The sequence below is a fragment of the Cervus elaphus genome, chromosome 23 (assembly GCF_910594005.1).
Source record: "Cervus elaphus chromosome 23, mCerEla1.1, whole genome shotgun sequence".
NCBI lineage: Eukaryota > Metazoa > Chordata > Mammalia > Artiodactyla > Cervidae > Cervus > Cervus elaphus.
In genome coordinates, this window is record NC_057837.1 from 36434158 (window position 1) to 36442755 (window position 8598).

The 8598-nt window shown below is 43.2% G+C and overlaps 1 long non-coding RNA gene across 1 annotated transcript; it reads right to left on the reverse strand.

The window, feature by feature from the left end:
* Positions 1-5121: 5121 nt before the first annotated feature.
* Positions 5122-7972, reverse strand: LOC122681943. Its single transcript, XR_006337160.1, has 3 exons — positions 7840-7972; positions 5570-5637; positions 5122-5240 (listed from the first exon to the last, which is right to left on the reverse strand). It is a non-coding gene; the product is annotated as an uncharacterized LOC122681943 (long non-coding RNA).
* Between the last annotated feature and the right edge of the window lie 626 nt (positions 7973-8598).

Sequence of the window (8598 nt, forward strand, 5' to 3'; positions counted from 1 at the left end):
TAGGAAATTTCTATTCATCCTTGGAGCTTACTTTGTTTATTTATTCAGTTTTGGCTGTGCTGAGTCTTTGTTGTCGCATGGGCTGTTCTCTAGTTGCAGTGTGCGGGCTTCTCATTGCAGTGGTTTCTCTTGTGGTTCCCGGGCTCTAGAGCACAGGCTCAATAATTGCAGCACATGGGCTTAGTTCCCAGACCAGGGATTGAACCTGTGTCTCCTGCACTGGCAGGGGGATTCTTTACCACTGAGCTACAGGGAAGCTCACTTTAGAAGTCCCTTTCTTAGGGAAAGCCACCACGACTCTCTCAGCCAGGTTAGATCTCACTAACACATGGCCTCCTGGCACCAGTGAACATTTCCTTCGTCACACTTGTCACAACTATAATGAACTGTTATGTTTATGACAACTTTCATTGTGCAAGTGGGCAATTTGAGAAAATTGGCGGCGAAGGGGTAAGATTGCCATTTTGGACATATTGCACTGGGTATGCCCGTGTGGTATTGAAGTGGAGATTTCCAGAAGAATTATATACAAAAAACTGTAGCTGGAGCGAGATGTCCTGAATGCAAAAAATATGTTTGGTTTGTAACAATGTTTAAGAGGTTGTAGAAACCTGAGGTAAGGTGAAATCACCAAAAAAGACTGGGAAACAACAACAAAAGACAGAAACACAGACAAAACATAGGGACCTCCCTGCTGGTCCAGTGGTTAAGACTTCACCTTCCAGTGTAGGGGGCGTGGGTTCAATCCCTGGTTGGGGAGCTAAGATCCCACATGCCGTGCAGTGCCTCCCCATCCCATAAAAAGAAGCTAGAAGAATGCAAACATTTAAGGGAAGTCAAAGGAGGTGAAGCCTAAAAGACTGATGAACAGTTGTTGGAGACTTGGGAAGAAAATGGCTTACACACTCAAGTATTCTCTCCTGGAGAATTCCATAGACAGAGGAGCCTGGCAGGCCATGGGCTACAGTCTATGGGGTTGCAAATAGTCAGACACAACTAAGCGACTAATACCTTCACTTCTGTGTGTGTGGGGTGAAGAGAACCAGAAGAGCAGGTGCTGGACTTTAAGAAAGAAAAGAGTTTCAGAATGCATATAAGACTGCATGTAAGTCAAGATTAAAGATCAAGATTAAAAGTCAAGATCAAGATTTTATTAAAAATAAATCTTTAGATTTGACTCTGAAGATCACTGAAGACTTTAATGAAAGGAATTTCTGTAGGATGTTAGGGTCAGAAGTCAAATCATAAGAGGTTTACTGAGAAGTTAGGTAAATAAAAGCAATGAACATGGACTTCCTTTGTAATCCAACATTCACTTCTATTGAAGAAGTTTAGCAACATATACAACAGAAAGTCATAATATTCATTACACTAATATATTAATGATATATCAATATAATTTTAATTAAAATAACATTAATATATATTATAGTAAATAAAATAATTGTATTAATATCAACTGATATTTTGTAAAGATTAATATAGTTAATATTATCATACTATTATATGTAATCATCATTAAATATTCCATACATTGTTCTTAACACCATATACATTAGTTATACATTGTATCACTTTATTACTTGGATTATATCATATGCATATCAACATATTATTGATAAAAGTCAATATACTAGCTAATATATGTTACTTATATTACTTTAATGAAAGTGAAAGTGCTGGTCGCTTTGAGACCCCATGGACTGTAGCCCTCCAGGCTAAACCATCCATGGGATTCTCCAGGTAAGAATACAGGAGTGGGTTGCCATTTCCTTCTCCAGAGGATCTTCCCAACCCAGGGATTGAACCATGGTCTCCCACATTGCAAGCAGATTCTTAACCATCTGAGCCAACAGGAAAGCCCATTATTTTAATAATTAACATTAATATTACTAGATAAAAATGAATATTACTTACATGAGAATGGACAAGGTTGTGTTTATGCAATTCATAGAAAAGGAAGTACAGGAGGGTAATAATCATGTGAAAATATAATTAGCCATGCAGACAAAGCAGGAAGAGACACCGTTTTTCTTCCATCAGACTGACAAAAACTTGAGTTTAATACTATCAAGTGTGATGAAATCCACAAAGAAAATAGAGCATGTGACCTATAAGGGGAGCGGTGGAGAGCGTCAGTGGATATTTATTTCCGAAGTCTGATTTCCTCCACAGTGTCATCTGCCTTCTCCCTGCTTACTGCTTGCACTTGCCCCCTAAGGCGTGCGGGGGTCTAAGTCCAGTTATGGGTCTGGATGTTACAAGAGGTGGAAGGGTGGGCTTTGAGGATAACGTGAGTGGACTGTTCCAAGCACCGAGCGTGTCTTTGGCTTTCTCCTCCTCTGCCGGGCAATCCAAGCGCCCTGCCCACTCTCAGCGCCATTAGTCTTCACTTCTACCGTCATCATCGTTCCACGGGAGCTGCTTGGGCCCTCAAAGCCTCCCTTTCAGTACGCTCTTCACTCCAGATGACTCCAGGTGATCATTTTAAAATGTGCTTGTTACTCCAAGCTATAGACTGTCAGGATTCCATCTTCCACAACTTTCTCATCCACCAGATCAGATACCTATTCCTGGAGCCCCGTCCTCATGGATTTCTTTCCCAAGGCCATTTCTGAATGGTTACACATTACATCACATTATTACTTGAATTATATCATATGCATATCAACACATTATTGAAACAATCAATATAATATTCACCAGTTATATTCTTTTAATAATTAACATTAATATTACTAAATGAATAAGAAAAAGGAATACTACATCCTACCATCAGGGTTCAGTCAGGAAAACCCATCACTCAGGTGATTTAACTCAGGGATTCGGGGCTCACACAAACACATCATTCAGGTGATTTAACTCGGGGACTTGGAACTGAACGCAACTGCTGACAGGACTATAGGAGCAAAGGTCAGGAGAGGCAGCGCTAACACCTGGGGAATCAGAAGTTGGGGAATCACAGGACAATGGTGGGGGCGAGCCCAGCTGCCTGAGCACCGGGTGATTCCCGGGAGGAAGCTGAGCACCCGGGTGCTCGCATCCCTAGAAGCCCACTGCTCCAGCCCTGTTCCTAAACCAGGGCTCTGCTTCTCCTTCACCTTCCAAATCTCAAGCAAGGACCAGAAATTCACGGAAGCTAAACTGGAAACTTGGAGCGAGGGAGTCTGGGAGCAGGCTTTCAGGCCCTGTAACACCAGGAAGGACAGAGGAAGGAACAAGGATGGTGCGGAGGTAACAGTCTATCTACAGAAAAGAGAAAAAAAAAAACAAAACAAAACAGCCACCCAACCCACACAAAATAATGCCATTTAGGGGAGAATAAAACCTTCACAAAGTAAATCTAATTATATAGCAGAAGGAATACACAGACAGAGGTCTAGAGGGAAACTTCAAACCAATTACTGGAGATTTCTTTGTGACTGGCTGGTATGGGTTTAATGAATTTTATTCAAATTTTTGATAATTTTTTACAATGGCAGTATGTATTCAGATTAATGAGATAAATTATGTGGGAAAAGGATGGAGGAACATAAGGTAAAACTTGACAGAGTTGGATTAAGACAACTTTAGTTTTTTTTAAAGGTTGCAGAATCTCATGTATATTGACAGACTCGGAAGGAGCCAGGATTCTGAAGAGGCTGGACATACAGGGGGAGGTGGGGGCAGTGGGGCAAGGTCTTGGCCGGGGCTGGAGAGGCTGAGCTCCAGGTCCAGGTGGGGACATTAGCCGTGGAGATGCAGGACGCACCAGACAGAGCAGGTGTTGTCACAGGTAAAGCCAAAGGAAGAAAGAGGAGAGGAACTGGGCTCTAGGGAGGGGACAGAGCGTTAGAGCAGGCCCCCACGTGAGGGTGATGAGCAGCGAGCAATGAGGTCACTATGACTCTGCCTGATTCAGAATCTCAGGAGGATGCTGACATGTTTCTGGGCACGCCTGCCCAGAGTGGCTAAGTGGAGCATCAGGCTTGGTGTTTCTGAGAATGACTGACCTCTCCCATGACGTCATGATGGACAGCAGGCTTCTTCAACCTCAGTGTGATTAACATCTGGGGTCAGATAACTCTTCGCTGGGGAGCTGTTCTATGAGCTGTGCTGCTGTTTACCAGCATTCCTGGCCTCCACCAACTGGAGGCCAGTAACTCCCCTGTGCTAAGTCGCTTCAGTCGAGTCTGACTCTTTGTAACTCTATGGACTGTAGCCCACTAGGTTCCTCTGTCCATGGGATTCCCCGGGCAAGAATACCGGAGTGGGTGGCCATGCCCTCCTCAAGGGGATCGTCCCAACCCAGGGATGGAACCAGCATCTCTTATGTCTTTTGCCTTTGCAGGCAGGTTCTTTACCACTGGGAAGCCCCTAACCATCCCAGTTCAGTTCAGTTCAGTTCAGTTCAGTCACTCAGTTGTGTCCGACTCTCTGTGACCCCATGGACTGCAGCATGCCAGGCCTCCCTCCATCATCAACTCCAGAAGCCTACTCAAATTCATGTCCATCATGTCGGTGATGACAGCCAACCATCTCATCTCCTCTGTTGTCCCCTTTTCCTCCCACCTTCAATCTTTCCCATCATCAGGGTCTTTTCCAATGAGTCAGTTCTTCACATTAGGTGGCCAAAGTATTGGAGTTTCAGCTTCAGCATCAGTCCTTCCAATGAATATTCAGGACTGATTTCCTTTAGGATTGACTGGTTTGATCTCCTTGCAGTCCCAGGGACTCTCAAGAGTCGTCTCCAACACCACAGTTCAAATGCACCAATTCTTTGGTGCTCAGCCTTCTTTATATAGTCCAACTCTCACATCCATACATGACTACTAGAAAAACCATAGCTTTGACTAGACAGACCTTTTTGGCAAAGTAATGTCTCTGCTTTTTAATATGCTGTCTAGGTTGGTCATAGCTTTTCTTCCAAAGAGCAAATGTCTGTTAATTTCATGGCTGCAGTCACCATCTGCAGTGATTTTGGAGTCCAAAAAAATAAAGTCTGTCACTGTTTCCATTGTTTCGCCATCTATTTGCCATGAAATGACAGGACTGAATGCCATGATCTTAGTTTTCTGAATGTTGAGTTTTAAGCCAACTTTTTCACTCTCCTATTTCACTTTCATCAAGAGGCTCTTTAGTTCTTCTTCACTTTCTGCCATAAGGGCGGTGTCCTCTGCATAAATGAGGTTATTGATATTTCTCCCATCAATCTGGATTCCATCTTGTTTCTTCCAGCCCGCCATTTTGCATGATGTACTCTGCATAGAAGTTAAATAAGCAAGGTTATATAGAACTTAAATAACTTCTATATAGAAGTTAAGTAACCATCCCAACCCACCAGTTATTCCAACCAAAAATAGCTCCAGGCATTTTCAAACACTGCTTGGTGGATGGAGCAAAATCTTTTCTGGGTGAGAACTGCTAATGTGGAACTGGACTTGGTGCCCACAAGCCGGGTGTGTCTCAGGATGGTGCAAGCTGCTTTGCTCCCATGGATGCCCTGCCTGCTTCTGCAGAGGTGGGAAGGTACCCGGGAAGCCACACCCACTGCCCCATCCCTGCCCCTGCCGCAAGTGTCTGCACGAACCTTGTCCCCTTCAACGCCAGGTCACCCACTGGGCAATCCTGCCTGAAGTCACTTCTCACTGTCACCACCTTGAAGAAGAAAAAAAGAAATTTAAGTCAAAGGTATGTTTCATAATCTTCATCAAATCATTTCACAAAATATTCCCTTCCTCTTCTGGAATCTTCCTGTAACCCTCACCTACCCGCATTTATCTCAAAGGTGTTAACTCCCCCTGCTTTTCAGGCATTGTATCAGGGCTAGACTCTCAGATAAAGCAGGGTGCTCCCCGCCCTTGAGGGGATCCTATAAAATGAGTGTGATAAAGAGTCCACTAAATATTATTAGACGTACACACCCAGTGTTTCACAGCCCAGGGAGGATGCCTGCAGGGAGATGCAGTCAGGGAGGCTCCTCAGCGGTGGTGATGTTTTGGCTACATCCTGAAGGATGCCAGGACTCTGCTGCCAGCCTACACAGGAAGAGCCTTCCAAGCAGGAGAATGGGTTATGCAGACAATGAGGCTCCACCACACACTGTGTTTAGAAATGTTTGAAAAGATAGATGCAACTGAAGTATCGTGAGCAGGGAGGAAATCAACCAGGGGCCAAACTATGATGCCTGCAAGCTGTGTTAAGAAATGTGGGCTTCTCCTGTAAGTGCAGCCTTTTAGAACTGGGAGCCTTAGCTATGCTCTGACTTTTTTTTTCTTTAATTTTATTGAAGTATAATTGATTTACAATGTTGTGTTAATTTCTGCTGCAAAGTGATTCAGTTTTACGTATATATATATATATATTCTTCTACATATTCTTTTCTATTATGGTTTATTGCAGGAGATTGAATGTAGTTCTCTGTGCTATACAGTAGGACCTTGTTGCTCATGCATCCTGTATATAACAGTTTGCATTTGCTAACCCCACACCTTCCCTCCCCCACCCCTTTCCCCCTTGGGCCCTGCTCTGATCTTAACTTCTCTGGGTGGGTCACCCTTTCATCCTCTCTTTTAATCCAAGATCCAACCTTTTGGCTTCAGTTAAAAGTAACCCAGCCATTCACTTGAAATCCCACAGAGAAATTTCTCCATAATCTTTTTTGTTTTTTCTGTTTTTGCCTCTGCAGAACAGATCCCATAATCTCCATGAATCCACCTCCTGGGGTCTTCACAACTCTGATATGGTCTACTTTCTGCGTAGAAAATCCACAAACCCTCCCCACAAACGCCTACTTTTTGCCCAGATTCATTTCCCATTCCTCATCAGCATAACCAGGAAACCTTCCTTATTCCTACTAGGATATCATATTCACAAGATGTTAAATATCCAAGCCCCAGTTTCTGGGCATGATCCTTTTAGCGAAGATTAATTCTCCTTGCACCAATCATGCTGGACATACTTTATACAGTGATTTTTTTCCAGCTATTTTTCCCCTGGAGAAAGTGGCTGTCAAGGTGAGTCATGTTAGGACACAGAGCAGTCTGCAGTGCTCAGTGTCTCTGACCAGTTGGCCCTCATATGTATTTTTAATTCTGAAAGTATCTCTAAAGAGAGAATACATGCTCAGGCTGATACCAGAGACATTCTCAGGAGTCGTTTCATAGCAGCTGTTCATTTCATAGAGCGAGATGCTGCGGGAAGGGGACAGGCTGAGAGGTGAGAAATGAGACAGATAGAGCGGGAGCTGTGAAGGCCAGCTTTCCCCACGTCACAAGCTGCTCCTAGCGGCCCGTCTCTCCCAAGAACACTGATGTAGGCTCGGGCGCAGACCTCGCTCACCCTGAACCCTGACCTTGGTGCCCTCTTCCTAGTATTCAGCATCACAAGACACACCCAGCTTGTCAGGAGGGCTGGGGCCTGGAGAGGGCAGGGGTGGGGATGCCAGAGGAGAAAAACGGCTTATCTTCTTCCTTATTTTTTAAAAATAATTTTACTTATTTAGTGATTTTTGGCTGTGCGGGGTCTTTGTTGCTGCACAGGCATTTCTCTAGTTGGGGTGAGCAGGGGCGCTTAGTGCTGGACCCAGAGTAAATGCCCGATACATGGTAGTAATATTAATTAATGATAATTTGTGGGGGGAAAAAAAAAACGAGCTCATCATCTTTATATGAGAAAAAATGTCAGAGGTGGTATGTAAAACATGAAAACATAAAACTTAAGCAAAAAGCATGGAATTGAGGTTGAAAGCATCATATGACATCCTGCAGCCCAAGAAAAGTGATACATTTGTTTGCGTAACATCTTTAATATGGAAAACCCCCACGAAGTTAAAAGATAATGAAATGGGAAAAAACATACCTGCAACAGTAGGAGGAGGGACTTCTGGTGGTCTAGTGGTTAAGAATCTGCCTGCTGTGCGGGAGACTCAGGTTCGATCCCTGGTTGGGGAACTAAGGTGCCACGTGCCACAAAGCAGCTAAGCCAGTGAGCCAGAACGACTGAGCCCCCGAGCCACAAATAAAGAGTCTGTGCGCTGAAACGAAAGACCCCACGTGCCGCAGCTAGGACCCAATGCAGCCAAATAAGCAAGTAAATATAGAATCACTTTAAAAAAGTAGTGAGAGCCCACTTTGTTTAAAAAATAGCACGGTGCACACATACACACAACACACAGTCACCATATTTGTGTGTATGTATTCATATATGTATGTATTCCTATATATCTGTTGGTATGCATGCTTGTATATGAAGGGGAAAGAATATTCACAAAAATATTGGCTTATAGAGTTTTGTGTGATTTTAATTTTCCTTATGTTTTATATATTATATTTCTTAAAAATGTATTTAATTTTAAAAAGAAGTTATTTAAATTTTTTTTTAATTAAAAAAAAAAGGTTTGAAACATTTACTAGATAAGATCAGCTTTTGGAGAACTGGTGCATCCTCCAGAGACCAGAGAGTTGAGCTAATTCCAGAGTTGAGATTCCCAGTGGGTGGCTGGGGGGTCGTCTCAGTAAGCACAAAGCCTCAGCTCAATCAATTGTATTAGTAGTAAGTCAGTGGGAAATTGGCTAAAGTATAAAATGATTCAATTGCTTTTTACTTTGTCTGGAAAAA